The following is a 10,000-nucleotide window of genomic DNA, read 5'->3' on the forward strand; positions in this document are numbered from 1 at the left end:
TTTCTTGTTATATTTCCATTTTTCATTCTATATTTTTCATTCTTACTGTCATTTTCATCTATCTATTTTACTTTTTTGAGGGGGGAGACTGAGAATTTCCTTTTTGCTTATACATATATATACTTTTTTGGGGGGGTGAGGATAAGTGTTCGGGGGGGGGGGGGGAGGTCTTAAAATCACTATTGGGTAATTCTGATTTTTGGAATTGGAATCAGAAGACGGCGGGCAACTCACCCGGGGGACAGTTGCACCCTTCGACGGCGCCCGTCACCAGGGTGGCTGCAAAACCTCCCCTTGCCAAACGCAGGACCACGTCGGGAGGCGGCCGCGGAGGGGAGAGAGGGAGAGAGGGAGAGAGGGAGAGAGGGAGAGAGGGAGAGAGGGGAGAGAGGGAGAGAGGGGAGAGGGGGGAGAGAGGGGGAGAGAGGGGGAGAGAAGGGGAGAGGGAGAGAGGGGAGAGAGGGAGAGGGAGGGAGAGGGAGAGGGAGAGGAGAGGAAGGGAAAGGGAGGGAGGGAGAGAGGGAGGGAGGGAGGGAGGGAGGGAAGGGAGAGAGGGAGAGGGAGAGGGAGATAGGGGAAAGGGGGAGAGGGAGGGGAGAGAAGGGGAGAGGGAGAGAGGGAGGGAGGGAGGGAGGGAGGGAGGGGAGGGAGGGAGGGGAGGGAGGGAAGGAGGAGAGGAGGAGAGGAGGAGGGAGAGGGAGATAGGGAGGGGAGAGAAGGGGAGAGAAGGGGAGAGGGAGGGGAGAGAAGGGGGGAGAGAAGGGGAGAGGGAAAGGGAAAGGGGGAGAGAGAGAGGGGAGGGAAAGAGAGAGAGGGAGAGAGTGAGAGGAGGGAAACAGAGAGAGGGAGAGGGAGGGGGAGGGGGAGAGAAGAGTTAACGATGCGTATTAACATCCCGAAAGCAATGGTACAATGGTATAATATCAAAATGTTTTTAATTAGTTCTAAACGCTAAACCACCTCGAGTTTTTTGTCTACTGAAAAGGACTTACACAACAGTATATAAAGCCAGAAACGTTTAATCAAACACCGCAAATACCTTTACAGATCCATAAACGTGATTAAAAAAAACTCTTCTAACATAGTTATAAGTGCAAAACCACTTCCCGCTTTCTCTCTTTCACTCTGATGAATCATACCTCGCACATCTTAACCTTACTCTCATTTATCTATCCATTTATCCTCATCTTTTTATAGAAAACCCTTTCGACTAAGTTCCTGAATTCTGAGACTCTTCGCAACTCACACGCCCTCGACCTGCACGGTGTGGTATCGAGCTCGGATCATGAGGCTCTCCATCGAGCTCAGGATCTCCATCATCTGCCTCCTGGTGACGGCCTCCCCGCGGTAGGACGTCGACTGGGTCTTCGAGGTGATGTCAGTGATGTCCTGAAACGGGGGAGGATTTGATAAGCAGGGGAGTACATGGTGGTTTTGTAAGATTATGAGCGACGGAATAAATAGCGAATAGAAGAAAAATGTATTTCTCATATTTAATAGCTTTTATCTGTCTCATTTTCGTAATTCTTATTCGTTAATGAGTTGCGTCTAATACCCATTATATAGTGTCATAAACTTATGATACGCTCTATACATCCAAAAAATGTTGAATGAAAATCAGCACCCACTTCAATTCTTAAAGAGAACGAACTAACCCACAAATTCAACAGGTCTTCGAGACAGGAATGAAAATCCCCATCCATTTTAACAAAAACTAATAAAATAATAATAATAAACAGAGACAACACGAAACAGATAATAAAATAATAATAATAAACTAAACCGCAAAACTACCAGGAGTTCACGACAGAGACAACACGAAACAGGAAGATAAATGCAAAGAGCGCCTCACCTTCGGGAAGTGGAACCAGTCGTGCTCGTAGAAGGGGATCTCCAGCGTGGCTTTCCGACCTCGGTGCGAGTTGTCCCCGTAGGCTATGCGGTAGCCGGCGCCCTGGGGACACGCGCGGGGGGATAAGGGCGTGTGAATGCAGAAAAAATTGACATGACGACAAGGGGTAAGTGCAAAATACGTCGGGGTGGTGATCCATATATTCATAAGCAAGTCAGAATGATAATAACTGTTTGTTAATGCATAATACGAAAGGGAATGATAATAGCGATGCACAAATGCTCTATACGACGGAATGATAATTGTTTTATGAATGAAGTGTATTCATGTTGACAAATGCAGAAAGGCATGAATGAGAATGAATATATATTCACGATACAAGAGATATATTGTTCTGTGAAGATGTTCATTTTCATTCATTCCTTTCCACAAAGTTTATGGATGCAACATAAATAGGGATGTTAATATGTATACGATAACAAAAAATAGCCTATCAAACAATACACATTTTCAGAAAGTAAATAAATAAACAAACAAACAAATAAAATCTGCAAAAACAGCTTCGCAGACGCACCTCGATGATGACGTCAGGACATCGCGTGGGCCTTCCTGACGTGTCTCCTCGAAGGCGGACCCAAGACACCTTCACCGTCAGCGTCTGCCCGTAGGAGGTCATCCTGGGGGAGGAGGGTTAGTGCTAGTATCATCTTGTTCCTTTTTGTCATCATTTTGTTCCTTTTCGTTAGTGCTATTTTATCCTTTTGTGTCCTCTCTCATCTCTGTTATCTTTCATCGTTCATCACTCTCCTCTCATCTCTCGGCGCTCATCTTATCACTCATCCTTCTTCTCTCTCTCCAACCCCCCACATCCCCCACCAGAGACCAACCTCCAAGCCCATCACATCCACCGCCACAACCCACCCCCTGTCCACTTCAACCCACACTAGAAACCCACCTCCAAGCCAACCACATCCCCCACCACAACCCACTTACCCACCCACATCCCCCGCCCCAACCCACCTCCAAGTCCACCACATCCCCTGCCACAACCCACCCCTACCCACCACATCCCCTGCCCCAACCCACTCCAAGTCCACCACATCTCGCCACCAACCCACCTCCAAGCCTACCACCTCCCACCACCAACCCACCTCCAAGCCTACCACCTCCCCCACCACAACCCACCTCCAAGCCTACCACCTCCCCCACCACAACCCACCTCCAAGCCTACCACCTCCCCCACCACAACCCACCTCCAAGCCAACCACCTCCGCCCCCGCCCCAAAACCCACCTCCTGCCCAGGTACTCCTGAGGGGCGAGCCAGTAGTAGGCCTCGAAGAAGCCCATGTCGTCGTGGGCGATGTGGACGTCGGTTCCCTCGCGCGCCGCCGCCACCACGCGCTTGAGGGAGAGGTCCGCCACGCTCCAGTTCTCGTGCTCCACCACCTGGGGAAGGGAAGGAGGGGGGGGTTAGCATTTTCTGTTGTTATTATTATTTTAATTAATTATTACAACCTGGGGGAAGGGAAGGGGGCATAGCATTTCCTGTAGTTATTATTATTATTTTGTTATTACAGCCTGGGGGAAGGGAGTATTTTCTGTTGTTATTATTCTTATTATTTTATTTTCATTACAACCTGGGGAAGGGAAGGGGGCCATAGCATTTTCTGTTGTTATTATTCATATTATTTTATTACTACAACCTGGGGAAGGGAGGGGGGGTTAGCATTTTCTGGTCATTATTCTTATTATTTTATTATTACAACCTGAGAGGAGGGAGGTTTTATTATTACAACCTGGGGGAAGGGAAGGGAAGTTTAGTATTTTCTGTTGTTATTATTCTTATTATATTATTATTACAACCTGGGGAAGGGAGGGAGGGGGGCCATAGCATTTTCTGTAATTATTCTTATTAATTTATCTTTTTTTATTACAACCTTGGGGAAGGGAGGGGAAGTTTAGTATTTTCTGTTGTTATTATTCTCATTAATTTATTTTCATTATAACCTGGGGAAGGGAAGGAGGGTTTAGCATTTTCTGGTTATTATTCTTATTATTTTATTATTACAACCTGGGGGAAGGGAGGGGGGGCTTAGCATTTTCTGTAGTTATTATTCTTATTAATTTATCTTTTTTTTTATTACAACCTTGGGGAAGGGAGGGGAAGTTCAATATTTTCTGTATTTACTATTCTTATTAATTTATTTTTCGTTACAACCTGGGGAAGGGAGGGAGGGGGGCTATAGCATTTCCTGTAGTTATGATTATTATCAATTTATCTTTTTTATTACAACCTTGGGGAAGGGAGGGGGAGTTTAGTAATTTCTGTTGTTATTATTCTTATTAATCTATTGTTATTACTTTTAGAATTTTTGTCTTTCCTGTTTATGTGTTAGGATTATTTTTCTTTCTTTCTTTCTCAACTCCTGTTCACTTATAACATATATAGGGAAGTGTTCTCTTCTAAGATTTCTATGGTTAAACCTTTTAGAATTTCTGTCGTTTTTGTTTTTCAGATTTCTATTTCTCATTTCGTTCTGCACCCCCTGTGGAAAAGGGTGTTCGCATGGTGCACTTTTGAAAATAAAAATGATAAATAGATGAATAGTTAAAACGTCTTCAACATTTTGCCGTTATTTTTCTTTTTCATCTAATAGCTTTCTTTCTGTATTAGTTTTTTTTTGTTTTTACTTTTTTTTGTCTTTCATTTCGTGTTGGATCACCTTCAGGCGAGGGGAGTACGAGCGTCTTCGGCAGTTATTATTGTTCTTGGTTAAGGGCTTTATCGTTGATGCTTTTAGAATTTCCGTCTTTCTGTTTTAGTGTCTTTTTTCTATTTACGTATTTCTCTCTGTCTCTCTGTCTGCCTGTCTGTCTGTCTGTCTGTCTGTGTGTGTGTGTGTGTGTGTGTGTGTGTGTGTGTGTGTGTGTGTGTGTGTGTGTGTGTGTGTGTGTGTGTGTGTGTGTGTGTGTGTGTGTGTGTGTCTTTTGTCTGTCTGCCTGTCTGTCTGTCTGTCTGTCTGTGTGTGTGTGTGTGTGTGTGTGTGTGTGTGTGTGTGTGTGTGTGTGTGTGTGTGTGTGTGTGTGTGTGTTCTGTTCCTGTCTGTCTGTCTGTCTGTGTGTGTGTGTGTGTGTGTGTGTGTGTGTGTGTGTGTGTGTGTGTGTGTGTGTATCTGTCTGTCTGTCTGTCTGTCTGTCTGTCTGTCTGTATGTCTGTATGTCTGTATGTATGTATGTATGTATGTATGTATGTATGTATGTCTGTATGTCTGTATGTCTGTCTGTCTGTCTGTCTGTATGTCTGTCCGCCTGTGTGTGTGTGTGTGTGTGTGTCTGTCTGTCTGTCTGTCTGTCTGTCTGTCTGTCTGTCTGTCTGTCTGTCTGTCTGTCTGTCTGTCTGTCTGTCTGTCTGTCTGTCTGTCTGTCTGTCTCATTTCGTACACCACCATCTAACGAGATCTTTATAGCTAATACCTTTAGAAATTCTATAATTCTTATCTATGTCTTATGATTTGTATTTCTTTTCTTAGATTTTTCCCTTTCTCATTTCGTGCTGGACCCTCTATGAACGGAGACTCTTTCGTATCTTTAGCATTAGCATTTATTATGAAACGTTTGTAATGAATATCTCTGGACTGATAAATTTGCCATTATTATATTTATTGCCAATATATCTATCGTTAACTTTCCCCCTGTCATTTAATGTACCAGGTTTATGAATATCATAAAGAACAAATAGTTTTTTCTTGTACTGATTCCGTTCAAGTAAATAACTCATTAAACTGCATACTTAAGATTTCAAATTGCAGCATTTCCAACCCATGTAAAAGAAAAAAAGTCATATCAAATACTAATGTGAAAAAAATGGTATATTCGTTTTTTTTTTTTTCTTTCTTTCTTTCCCTTCTTTCTTTTCATTCTCCTTTTTCTCTTCCCCCTCGTTCCTCAACCTCCCCATCTCATTCTTATTCTCTTCTTTTCCTTCTCCTCCTCCTTCTCCTTCACTCCTTCACTCCTTCTCTCCTTCCCCTTCAATTCCACCTCCTCCTCCTTCACTTTATCTCCTACCCACCGTGTAGACCGCCAGCGCCGCCGCCCCGCACGCGTTGGTGACCCCGTTGCAGTAGCAGGGCGTGCAGCCGACGGGGTTGTGGGCGTCCAGGTGGAAGTGTCCGGGCGCGCAGGTGTCGCAGCGTGGACCTCGCACGTTCGGCTGCGGGGAGAAGAAGTGTTGTTATTGGGTGACAACTGAGAATCATTGTCTATTTCTATCTCTATGTCTATTTCTATCCCTATCTTCATTGTCTATTTCTATCCCTATCTTCATTGTCTATTTCTATCTCTATGTCTATTTCTATCCCTATCTTCATTGTCTATTTCTATCTCTGTCTATTTCTATCCCTATCTTCATTGTCTATTTCTATCTCTATGTCGAATTCTGTCCCTATCTTTTTCTCTGTATCTATATTCATCTGCATATCTATCAATCTAATTATCTACCGTCAATCTATATCTATATATTTATACATACTTGCCTGACTCTCTGACAGACCAAAATGATAATGACAACAATAATCAAACGAAACATTGAAAATACAAGCTACAGACACTGCAATGTAGCCCAGTAACCTGATAATCTGCAAAACATGATGGACAAAAATTAGAAGTTGAAATCAAAGACAGATGAAGAGAACGAAGTCTGATCACTACTTACTTCCCTGTCAATTGCTATGAAACGCGACCTGAGATGCAGTCCTCTCTCTATATCTATATCTATCTATCTATCTATCTATCTATCTATCTATCTATCTGTCTGTCTGTCTGTCTGTCTGTCTGTCTGTCTGTCTGTCTGTCTGTCTGTCTGGCTGTCTGTCTGTCTGTCTATCTATCTATCTATCTATATATATATATATCTATCTATCTATCTATCTATCCATCTATCTATCTATCTATCTATCTATTTCCTTTTCACATATAGATGGCTTCACAAATTATGTCACCAGGGAGCCATTTAGTAGGTCCATCAGTCTTACCTGCTGAATTGGTTAATATCTATTTCATTATCATTATTATAACGTTATCAACAACAATAATTGGAACAAAAAAGAAAGAATATCTTTCCATAGACACCTGTCTATAAACAACATAAATATATCAAAGTTACAGTGGACTCTCCCCATATCTGCTTGTACTAATCCTATCATCAACGGATTAGCTCTAGTCGATCGCCATCCTCCGGCATCCTAGCAGAACTACCCAATCCCTCAAATAATCCTAACGGAACTCGCCAATCCTTCAAATGATCCTAACAAACTAAATAATCTTTCAATTTCTCCTAACAGGACTAGCCAATCTTTCAATCAATCCAAATGGAACCTTTCAATCCCTCTGTTGATCCTCACAGAGCAAAATAGTCTTTCAATCAATCCTAACGGAGCTAGCCAATCCTTCAACCAATCCACCAGCATCGGCGGCATAAGCGTGACTGCGGACGACTCACCTTGCAGATGCATTCGCCGTCACACTCCTCGTTGACGGAGCCCGCCCTGTCGCACGGGCAGGGTTCACAGGCAGGGTAGCGTCGATAACCCTTGGCACAGTGGTCACAGCGAGGTCCCTGTTAGTGAGAGGGGTTTTTTTTAGTAATTATACAGAGCCTGGGGTGAGGCGATGATTATTTTATCTTGTAAATAAAAAAAAATGGAAATGGAAACCATCAAAATAACTGCATGGATCGACCTTCTTATAATCTGCTTAAATAAACAAGTTTCCCCTAAAAAAATGAGATCAGAGAAAACTATCATTACAGAGAAAACGATAATCGTCTACTATTTTAAGGGTAACTACGATAAAAATCTACTGTCGGCCGATTAGAAAGAAAATCTCATCTAAATCCAATAATCATCGTAATGATACACTTTAAATGACTGTGTAATGAAATCCAAAAAATAGATGATATTTGATGATTTACTTATAATTACCACATATTAAATAACAAACGTAAGAACTGCGGCAACCAAAGCGTTATATTTATCCTCATTCACTTGATTCAACTACTATAAGATGAATTACAATATAGTGACAGCTAAAAAATACACGTCAAATAACCTCTATAAAAAAAAAAAAATCTCAATCCTCCACTATCCTAAAAACAAACCCATTTCCCGCCCCGTTCCATGGGCCATCTCTCCCTTCTATCGCCTCTTCTCTCGCGTTTTTCTTTCCTTTTCCCATCTTCCTTCTAGAATCCTTCCTTCTTTCTATTTTCTCTCCATCTGTCTCTTTTCTCTCCTAACTTCACCATTTTTATTTTCTTTCCTGTCCTCCCAGTTTCCCCCTGTTCCTCCACTACTCCTCCTCCTCCTCCTCCTCCTTCTCCCTATCCACCAACCTTGTTTCCCTCCTTCCCCTTTTCTTCTTTCTCCCACCTCCTCCTCCATCCACCCCCTCCTCCATCCACCCTCAACTCCACCCACCCCCAACCTGACCCACCCCAACTCCACCCACCCCTCCTCCACCCACCCCTCCCTCCATCCACCCCCTCCTCCACCCACCCCTCCTCCATCCACCCCCTCCTCCATCCACCCTCCTCCATCCACCCCCTCCTCCATCCACCCCCTCCTCCATCCACCCCTCCTCCATCCACCCCTCCTCCATCCACCCCCTCCCTCCATCCACCCTCCCCCATCCACCCTCCCTTTTCCATCCACCCCTCCTCCATCCACCCTCCTCCATCCACCCCCTCCTCCATCCACCCCCTCCTCCATCCACCCCTCCTCCATCCACCCTCCATCCACCCCTCCTCCATCCACCCCTCCTCCATCTCACCCTCCCTCCATCCACCCCTCCTCCATCCACCCCCTCCTCCATCCACCCCCTCCTCCATCCACCCCCTCCTCCATCCACCTCTCCTCCATCCAAAACTCTCTCCTCCATCCACCTCCTTCCTCCATCCACCCCTCCTCCATCCACCCCTCCTCCATCCACCCTCCTCCATCCACCCTCTCCTCCATCCACCCCTCCTCCATCCACCCTCCTCCATCCACCCCCTCCTCCATCCACCCCTCCATCCACCCCCTCCTCCATCCACCCCCTCCTCCATCCACCCCCTCCTCCATCCACCCCCTCCTCCATCCACCCTCCTCCATCCACTCCCTCCTCTATCCACCCCCTCCTCCATCCACCCTCCTCCCCCTCCCACCTCCCTCCTCCCACCTCCCACCTCCCACCTCCCACCTCCCACCACCTCCTACCTCCTTTTACCTCCTCCTCCTCCCCCACCTCCCACCTCCTCCTCCCAATTCTCCCACCCCTCCCACCACCTCCCACTTCCTCCTCCCCACTTCCCACTTCCCACCCTTCCCACTTCCCACCCTCCCCCACCTCCCTACCCCTCCTTTTCCTCCTCCTCCTCCCCTTCCTCACCTGGCCTCCACTCCTCCTCCTTTTACTTCCACCTTTTCCCTCCTCCACCACTCTCCCGAATTTCTCCACCTCCTTATACCACCTCCTCCTACCACCTACCTCCTCCTCCTACCTCCTCCCTCCTACCTCCCTACCTCCCACCTCCTTTTCCCTCCCACCTCCCACCTCCCACCTCCTCCTTCCTCCCCTCCTACCACCTCCCACCTCCCACTCCTCCCACCTCCTAATCCCCACCTCCTCCCACCTCCCACCTCCCACCTCCTAACTCCCCACCTCCTTCCCTCCACCTCCCACCTCCCACCCTCCTCCTACCTCCTACCTCCTCCCCTACCACCTCCATCTCCCACTACCCTGTTCCACCTTTTCCCTACTTCCTCCTCCACCTCCCACCTCCCACCTCCCACCTCCCACCACCTCCCACCTCCTCCTCCTCCTCCTCCTTTCTCCTCCTACCTCTTCCCCCTCCTCCTCCTCCCTCCCACCACCACCACCTCACCACCACCACTACCTCCTCCTCCTCCTAACTACCTCCTCTCTCCTACCACCTCCTACCTCCTACCTCCTCCTCCTCCCACCTTCCCACCACCCTCCACATCCCACATCCCACCTCCTGGCCCTCCTACCTCCTACCTCCCACCTCCCGCTCCTCCTACTCCTCCTCCTCCTCCTCCTCCTCCTACCTCCTACCACCTCCTACCTCCTACCTCCTACCTCCTCCTCCT

Source organism: Penaeus vannamei, unplaced genomic scaffold (genome assembly GCF_042767895.1).
Source record: "Penaeus vannamei isolate JL-2024 unplaced genomic scaffold, ASM4276789v1 unanchor247, whole genome shotgun sequence".
In the NCBI taxonomy this organism is placed as follows: domain Eukaryota; kingdom Metazoa; phylum Arthropoda; class Malacostraca; order Decapoda; family Penaeidae; genus Penaeus; species Penaeus vannamei.